This window comes from Tupaia chinensis, unplaced genomic scaffold (assembly GCF_000334495.1).
Source record: "Tupaia chinensis unplaced genomic scaffold, TupChi_1.0 Scaffold000225_1, whole genome shotgun sequence".
Lineage (NCBI taxonomy): Eukaryota > Metazoa > Chordata > Mammalia > Scandentia > Tupaiidae > Tupaia > Tupaia belangeri.
In genome coordinates, this window is record NW_006159700.1 from 3,963,440 (window position 1) to 3,972,464 (window position 9,025).

The window sequence follows — 9,025 nt, forward strand, 5'->3', positions numbered from 1 at the left end:
CCTCAACCACCATGCCACTTGCTGGCCTCCATTTTTTAAAAATATTTTTTAGCCATTTGTATGTCTTTCTTTGAGAGTTTGTTTGCTCAAGTTGGTTGTCTCCCTATCATTTACTTTTTTATAAGCGCGTGTGTTCACCAGAGACAGAGAAAAAGAAGGAACGTGAGAGAGTACTCCCTAGAAAAGATGGCTATACTGCAATATCTTCTCCATCTCCTCTTGAGATTTTGAGCTTATACACACATGAATCCAGAGTGTTCTTCAAGCCACAAGGTACAGGATTTAAACCTTACAGTTGACCATGTTGATCCTGCTGTCTTAACTCTCACAACACTTGCCATTCCCAATTGTCAGTTTTCTACTGGATTATTAGATTGTTGGGGGGAGGGAAATTTGAGTTCCTTACATATTCTCCTTGTAAGCCCCTTATCTGCAGTATACTTTGTAAATATTTTACCTACCATTCCATAGATTGTCTCTTTATTTCCTTGGCTGAACAGAAGCTTTTCGTGTTGATATAATCCTGTATGTCTACTGTTAGTTTTGTTGCCCTTGCTTTAGCTTCTTTCCAAGAAAACTTCGCTTACTTCATTATCGTGTAGTGTTTTGTTTATTTTTTCCTCAATAGTTTTATGGCTTGAAAATTTATGTTAAGTCTATTTTGAATTAATTTTTGTAAATATGAGAGATGGAGTATGGGGGTCTAGTTTCACTTTTCTGCAGGTTAGTACACAGTTTTCCCAGCACCATTTGCTGAAAAAACTATAATTTCCACTGGATTGTCCTTTGACCTTTGTTGAAAAATCAATTTGCTGTGTGATGTTGGGTTCATTTCTGGATTTTCTATTCTGTTCTATTGACTTACATGTCTGCTTTTGTGTCAGTACAATGTTGTTTTGGTTACTATGACTTTGTAATATATTTCCAAGTCAGGTAATGAGATACTTTTTCTTTGTGCATATAGCAATATGAGGTCTTTTGTGATTCTAGACAAATTTTATAATTGTTTTTCTTTTCCTGTGAAGAATATTGCAGACATTTTGATAGGTATTGCATTTAATTTGTAAATCACCTTGGGTAGTATAGACACTTCAATGCTTTCTTGAATATTTTACTGGGCAGCATTCACAAAGCTGGAGATTCACTTCTGCATATTATGGATCATTGGACTTTTTACTGTTGTATTGAGGCACTGCTGTTTTTCTCTTACCACCTTCAGCCTTAAGTCCCTGTTTCTTTCTCACATTTTTCTATTTGTACCCTTCCCTGAATTACTATCATCGTAAGTCATTATCAACCAGATAGAATCTCTTCCTTTTTTAAAAATATAATTGGATTTTTATTCCTCTTTGTTATGTTTTCATTAATGAATACTATGAAACTGCTTTTCTTGACCACCGGAGACTCTTCTTGGCATGTTTCCTCTTGAATCATATAATGCAAAATACTATTTGGGAATTTTGGAAATTTTATAATGTAAAATACAAAATCCATTATGAGTCACATTGGGAATATTCATGAGAACTACAAAATAAGAATTCTTTGTAAATACTAACAATTCCACTGAGCACCCTTTATAAATAAGTTAAACTATGTACTCCATTTATTTCTTACTACCTTTGGGGGAATAAATATTTATTGTTCTTCTCACTGTTATTACTAAACTTTTATTTTTATGTTAAAATTTTATCTTTTTGGAGAGGTTTTTGCTGTAGGGCATGTACTCTCACCAGAAAGGCAGAGAGAAACAGAGAGACAGAAAGCGAGAAATCACCCCACAGGAGAGAAGGACATGCTGCAATCCCATCTCCTCCATTCCTCTCTCAGGATCTTGAGCACGCACACACATGCACCCGGTGTCCTGAACTTGAACGGCGATGGAGTCCAGTCACAAAGTCATTATGCCACCTGCTGGTCTATGAATTGAAATATTTTAAACAGTAATTCTTGAAAAGTTAATGACAGACTGGACTAAAACCAGGTCACTTGTTGAAATATTTTAAACAGTAATTCTTGAAAACTTAATAATGACAGACTGGACTAAAACCAGGTCACTTGACAATCAATGTGGGTTTCTTTACTGGGAGTCAATTTTCCTTTCTGTGTTTCTGCTACTTCAATGAAGAGTGGTTCATTTTTAATTGCCCTTCTCATTTATAATTTCTAGGAATAGTAGCAGATATCTGGAACCCAACACTTGACAAATGCTAAATTTTTAAGTATTCTTAGATGCCAGCTGCTGGGGAGACTGAGGTAGGAGAATCATGGCATACAAAGATCAAAAACATGCTTTTAATATGCTTAGATTAATTGTTTTTCTTTATCCGAATCTGAGACCATGAGTCTTGCATTAAACGAAGCAACTAATGCAATGGACATCATATCAATAATTTTATTCTCATTAGTACTCCATGGGAACTTACATATTTAGTTTAAACAAAAGGTTTCAAAATAATATAAACATGAGAAGACTGTCCAGAATTCATGTGGGGACCAGCAGATGGTGTAATGGTTATGTTGCTGGAATCTCATGTAATAAACAACAGTTCAGACCCAATGGCTTAAAACTTATGCTGGGTGTGTATGCATGTGTGCCCAAAGTCTGAGAGGAGAATGGAGAAGGGCTTGAGGCCTGGCCATCCTCCTGGGGGTGATTTCTCGCTTTCTGTCTCTCTGTCTCTCTTGTGAGCATAAATACCCAAAAGCAAAAGTCTCTTAAAAAATTAATGTGATCTTGAAATAATTTTAATACTTTCTCAAAATGATGGTGATAATAGCAAAGAGAAAAATAAGTAGTATATATGAAATATAGGTAATAAAGCATTAATGTCTTGGAAGTTAATTGTATATTAAAATTTTGTCAGCTTATTCAATAGAATCATTCTTAAAATATATTTCCCACTAAAATTTAACCAAAAGTAATTCATTTATATTTGAAGTTCCTTTGTAAAATATTTACTTTTTATTTTACTCCATATGGAATTTGGGGGATCAAAAATTCCCCCTTTTATTTTAGTTTTTAATCTGAACACAGGTAGCCAATTATCATTTTACTGTTACATGTCAAATAAATTTCAGTGCTATTTTCTCTCCTCCCAGACACCACAATTATCTCTACATGCACTTATTGCAGTTGAACAAACTTAAAATTCCTTAGCATAACCTACAAGAATCTACTTGAATCTAGCACTGCCTATCTTCTCAATATCTTTGTGTTATATTCTTCAAGTACTTACTATGCCTCCGAAAGTGAAGGGGACTGATGAGATTAAGGGACACTGGAAGTCACAGCATGATTCTCATGCTCCCTAGACATTAAATTGCTTAAGCCAGCTTCTATGTGAAAATAGGTTTCTCAGTGATATCAGCAGAGATCTGATGCACCAGGAAATGGTGAGATAAGACAAGTGATACATATTCTGTCAGTGCAATCAAAATCAACCTAGTAAACTTCGTGCAGGATATTTTGGTAATTATAATAATCACAATCATTTGAGTTGGTTGACTATAATCATCACAGGCATTCTTTGAGGGAAGTGCTGGCAATACTTTTTACAGATGAGGACATTATGCTCTGAGAGGTTCATAATCTGGTCAGGGTCATACAATTCACACATTTAGAACTGGATTCAAAGAGGCCAGCAGGTGATTTGGTAGTTAAGGTGATGGACTCCCGTATGGCTGACCAAGTTTGAGTCCTGGGCCAGCAGCTTGAAAATCATCCCTGGCATGTGTGCTGAGAGGAAAATGGAGAAGAGATTGTGGCATAACCATCTACCCCGCCCCCTCGTGGAGGATGGAAGATGGGTGATTTCTTGCTTCCCTTTCTTCTGTCTCTTTTTGCCTCTGTCCCTGTCTGGTGAGCTCACATGCCTGTGGCAAAAATCTTTAAAAACAAAATAAACTAATTAACAAAAAAAGAAAAAGAACTGGATTCAAAGACCACTCGGTGTGGTCTGAGTGCATGCTTTAACCCACGGCATGGCACTGTCTCACTCCACTTTACAGCCTCACATAGAGCAAATGCACATCAGAGCATACTCAGAAAATGTTTTGAAATATATATTCAAAAATGTATATTTTAAAGACTATTGAGTAGTCCAAATCAAAATTGTTTTTATAAAATTTCATTCTATGATTTTATTTCGTGTGAATTTTAGAAAAAAACATCATTTCACATTATATCATCTCCAATATGTTCTAACTTTTTTATTTTTTATTTCATCTTCTTTTATACATTCAATCATGTTATTTAGCTTGCAAAGTGAACATTCCAACATGTGTAAACACAGTATGCTCCTAGATTAATTTTGAGTGAAATAGAATGTTGTTTTTTTTAAGGTAGCTATCAATTTTCATTTTATTACTATTCTGTACTTCAAATGCTCTTACAGTTGCTATAAAATCCCATAATATCTACCCTTAACATCTGGATAAATACATATAGATTCTATGCCAAATAACTGTAATACATGGAAAAATTCTTTTGGCATTCAATGGCTTTTTCCATTTCTTTAGCATTAACCTCTGCTTCTCTATTAAGCAAAGATGAAGGCATATAATTAACTATTTTTTTCTCCTCAATGTTATATATTCTGTATTAATTTTCCTTCAACATGTGTGTTGCCTCTATATTTGATGAAAAAAGCTTCTCAACATTAAGATATTTAAGTATTTTTTCAATTACAAAGACACACTATTTAAATTTTTTTAACCATCCACCTTTTTTTTTTGTTCTTTCTTGGTGATCTCAGGCCTGTTATAGCATATATTAAATTAGAGAAAAGAGAATGTTCACACAGACGCTCCCCACAAAACCTCCAATAAAATAGCATATTTCTTTATATTTCACTAAGCAAATCAATGCCCCTGAAGTTTCATAATTTGGTGCTATACCTAAAACTTAGAACAACATCTGGTCATTTTAGACTTAGTAAGTTAAATGATACAAAATGATATTGATGTTGGAAGAGTGAAGACATTTTACAGAATCCCCATACTTTCATTTTACTTTGTTTGCTAATCATTGTAAAGAAAGTCACTGTGTATTAAGAACCTAGAGGATGGTTGTATTTTTATATCAGAAATTTAATAATGCATAATATTGAACAATCTAATTAATTTCAACTTTATAAAACCAACCACCTAGAAAAACTAAAGCTATATTTGGTAGAGTTATGAGACCAAGCAGTAAATCTTCCCAATCATAGGTTATATTTGAGTCATTTTTACTTAAAAAATTGAACTTCTTTCCTTTTGTGACAGACCAGTTTTTATAGCATATTCTTGGTCTAATTTTTCAACCTTCCTTGTAGATATTGTATTTCCTTAAAGGTATCTCTTATGATCACTTGAATAGCTTATGTTTAAAATCCCATGATTATATTATTTTTGTAACATGTTTCATATTTTATTTCTTAGTTGAAAACTCCCTATCCACAGTGATCAAGAACGTAGAACTATTACCTGACACAGGTGCACCTGCCAATGTAACTTGTCTGTAAAATAAACCAAATAAGCTTCAACAAGTTAGAATTTTTCAGCACTGATAATGTTTCTTTCCTGAGGTTTATAATAACCTTGGATGTCAGAACTGTGCACTCACCTCTAAATGATGCAGTTATAAAGCTCTTTAGTAAAACTGGAAGTAAAAGAATTCTATTTGTCATTAAATCTGAACATTTTGCTGCTACATATTTATTGGCTTTCAATCTTTCCTCTAGATCTTTATTAATAGAATTCTGGGGAGAATAAAAGGTAGAAGTTTTCATTTTGCTAGTAAACTCTGTAACAAAACTATATCTTAATTTCTTTCTTTCACTCTCTCTCTTTTTTTTTTTTTTTTGGTGTGTGGGAGAATGATCTATTTTACTGGACTGTACGCTTTCACAATACCAAACAAAGTACAACTCTAGACAACTTTTTATTCCATAGAAAATTAAACCTATTTACTATACCTGAGTTTCAGTGACAAACACTGTTGGAAGACACTACTAATTTTTGCATCATGAATTGTGACTGTCAAGGCTTTTAGTTGTTCATGGTTTGCCTCCATGTTTTCAAGTGTTTACTCTTACTTCATATAAGACTTTTTAAATTATCACTATAATTTAATTAGATCTGTGCTTAAAGGTTAAATTTTGTGCTTGAAGGAGACAGCCATTAGTTTCTTGTTTCTCCGCTCACATTCCATCCAGCATCCTCCTTATAAGTATTTTCACAAGCAGTAGGAAGGTAAAAATTTTGTTATAATAATTATAAATTGGCTCACTCAGTATTGATGAATGACAGGGATGAAAACTAATATTCAGTTTATGTATAGACTAATATCTTTTCTCAGACATCATCTGTATTAAAGTAAATAATGCATATTTGATTTTTGATGTTTACCTTTAGATATTACCCCACCACACATAATGACTATATTTCAGGCTGGAGATGGATTTGAAATATAACCTGATTATAATACGATTTGCATTATTAAGTTAATTGAATAATTAAAAATTACAATGAAAATTAATTTTATATTTACTATATGTAAATAGTTTAAATTTATGTCATTGCTAGTGCTCAACATATAGTTACATGGATCCGAGTTTTTAACTGCTATCATATTATTTTCATTTGAAGAACTTCTTTTACCATTTTTGTTTGGCGAGTTTAGTTATAAATTACCTGAACTTTTCTCTGTCAGGAAAAGTATTTATTTATTATTTATTTTCCTTGTTCGGAGCTATTTGTGCTAATTAGAGTATTCTGTATTGACTTTTTTTTCCTATTTGGTATTTTAAAGATGTCAGTTTATGATTTCTAACTTCTATAATTTCTAATAAAAAGTCTCGATAAGTCTGCTATAATTATATACATATGTGAATGTAGATATAAATGTACAATTAATATCATTTTAGGATGGTACAGTCTAAGAAATTCGTCATTAGCAATTTTATTGTTGTGTTAGTGTCTTAGTGTACTTACATAAACCTAGATGTTATGGCATCTACACACCTACGCTATGTGGTTTAGCCCTCATGTTCCAATGAAACTACCGACATATTCATTATTGACAGAAATATAGTTAAGCACCATGTACATTTTTTCTGTGTATAAAATAGTCCCCCTTGCCCACAGTTTTACTTCTCATAATTTTAGTTGGCTGTGGTCAACAATGATCTAGAAATAGTAAATGGGAAATTTCAGAAGTAAACTCTTAATAAGTTTTAAATTTCATGCTGTTGGAGTAATTGATAAAATATTGTATTGCCCACTTAATCCCACCCAGGACTTGAATCCTTCCTTTGTCTAGTGTGTCCACACTGTATACACTCTCTATTCATTAGATACTTAGTAGCCACCTGAATGATCAGCACAGTCATTATGGTAACTCAGTGCTTGTGTTTAAGTAACCCTTCTATTACATAAAAATTGTGCCGAAGTGCAAGAGTAGTGATGTTGGCAATTTGGATATGCCAAGAAGCCACAAAGTCCTTACTTAAGTGACAAGGTTAAAGTTCTTGACTTAATAAGAATAGGGGGAGGGGAAGTTTTATTGAGTTTGCTAAAATCTACAGGAAAATAAGATATTTTGAGAGTACGATATTATAGACATACAACTTTTATTATAGTATATTATTATCATTGTTCTAATAAGTAGTTATTATTATTAATCTCTTACTATGCCTAATTTATAAACTTTAGCATAGGTGCAAATGTAGAGAACAACACAGTATATAGAGAGTTCAATACTAGCTACAATTTCAGGAAACTGCTAGGGGTCTTGTAATGTATCCCCCATGGATAACAGAGAACTACTAAAACATATTCTTCTAGCTCTCTTCAAGATTTTGTCTTGATCTTTAATTTCAGTACTTTATATTTTTTCAAGGTGATTTATAGATTTACAGTGTTGCATCTGTTTAGTTTTCTATAATTTATTTGCGGTGTGGTTTCATGTCATTTATCATTTTTTGGAAAACTTTTAGGCATTAACTTACAGTATTTCCTTTCCATGAATCCCCTTACTTTTTCTTTTGTTATTATTATACCTATATTATACTGAATGATATTGTTCCTAAGGTCTTAGATATTTTAGTTTTCAATTTTTTTTTCTCATTTACTCTTTGTAAGTTAGCCTTTGAACTCTCTTCATGTTTATTGATGGCAAGGGTTGTCTCTTCTCCTGCTTTAGCATCAGTCACCCTGTCATTCCACCAGTGGAACCAGAGGACAACTAACATCCTGACTTCACTCCAGTATTGAGAGGTATTCTGTTTTCCTTCTTTACCTAAGCTAAAGTGAATGTACATGTTTTCCCTGGAAGCTACAGAATTTTCTGTTTCTCCCTCAGTCGTGCAAATAAATATTATGTCTGAAATGGACCCATTTATTTTATCTTAAACTCTTAGTGTAAAGAGGTTGAGTTAATCTAGTTGGGGATTGAACTGGATTCTGTTTTTAGTTTCATTTTGGTTTTGTTTTTAAGAGAGATTTTTACTATAGGATGAGGGTACTCACCAGAGTGTATATAGGTAAGAATATTCCAGGTAGGGTTTTGTGACTTTCTCACTGTAATTGCTACTTTTCTCCTTGGAGCTTGCAGCAAGCAGGAACCATCTCTGATACCCTCCCAAGAACTAAATCCTTCTCATGAGTTCCTGGAGAGATATGTGGACAAAAACTTGGGTCTAAGTGCAATCATTTCTTATGGCTGTAGTGACAAGGACTCTGTATTCCCCAAATCATCCAAGTATAATATTTAGAACTCGATAAAACATTTAGTGACCCTTCTTACCATGAAACATCAATCACTCTTTGAAGGCATCTTTTTTCCTTTGGACTTAAGACTGATTATCCTATAGCCTCAGCTCTGATGAATTCAAGACTATTTGTGATTTTGAAATTATCTAACAAATTATCTAACTTGTCCTTATTGGGATAGGAAGAATGCTCTTTCAAGCTTTCTGTATCTTGAGACAAAACCAGTTTTAATTTATTTTAAATCTATAACTTTTAGGATTATATAAAAACT